A 958-nucleotide genomic window follows, 5' to 3' on the forward strand; every position below is an offset into this window, starting at 1 on the left:
GGAAGGGGAATCACTGGGTTGAATGGAATTTGTAGTTTTAGTTTTCTGAGGAATCTCCATATTGATTTCCATAGTGATTGTGCAACCACGGTGTTTGACTTTCCCACCAACAATGAAGAAGGGTTCCTTTTTCCCCATAGCCCATGAGTATCTGTTATTATTTGACTTCTTGATGATACTAAATAATAATACTAACCTGAAGAACCTGCAGAGAGGTGGGTGAAAGGCTACACACCTGGGATCAAATGGTACCTCCACTACTCAGTACTGGCTTGTGTGTCCTTGAGCAAGTCATCCGATCTCTCTGGGCCTCTGGTTTCTATAAAATAAGGATGATTACAGCTCTTTCCTTGTAGCATCACTGTCACAATATTAGGGTGAACTGCGCCATGCCTGGGGAGGGTGAGTTCTCAGTAACACTGTCCCCAGAAATAGGGCCATGGTGACAGCTAGGTGATTGAATTCTTGCCATGCTTGAGCACTTTGGTGAGCACTGATGTGTATGCGATCATTTTGTAGAAACTGCGGTTCTTACCGGGTGTGGTGGTGCACACCCGTAATCCCAGCACTGAGGCAAGAGGATCACTGTGAGTTCAAGGCCAACCTGGGCTACAGAGCAAAAAGCCAAAAAGTAAATCAATCAATTGATTAAAAATCAAGCTACAGAGAGGGTCTCTACAGCCAATGAAAGAACTCAGCCCCACAGAGGGTGGAGAAACCAGACTGACCCCCAGATTCCTGTCCCCCTCATGCTCTATGACATTACAGTAACCAATACCATTTCGGGCAAGGGTTTCACATACCTTCTTCCTGCCATGCGGTGGTCAGGACCTGAGCATTCTCAGCTTCTCCTAACTGCTGCTGTTCCCCTCCTCTGACTTTTCTGTAAGCAGGAGTTTACAGAGCTGTCCATCGGTAAGACCCGGATGTCACCACTCCTATCCCCTCTGCGCTGTCA

This window comes from Fukomys damarensis, unplaced genomic scaffold (assembly GCF_012274545.1).
Source record: "Fukomys damarensis isolate Sample0158 unplaced genomic scaffold, DMR_v1.0_HiC HiC_scaffold_20, whole genome shotgun sequence".
Lineage (NCBI taxonomy): Eukaryota > Metazoa > Chordata > Mammalia > Rodentia > Bathyergidae > Fukomys > Fukomys damarensis.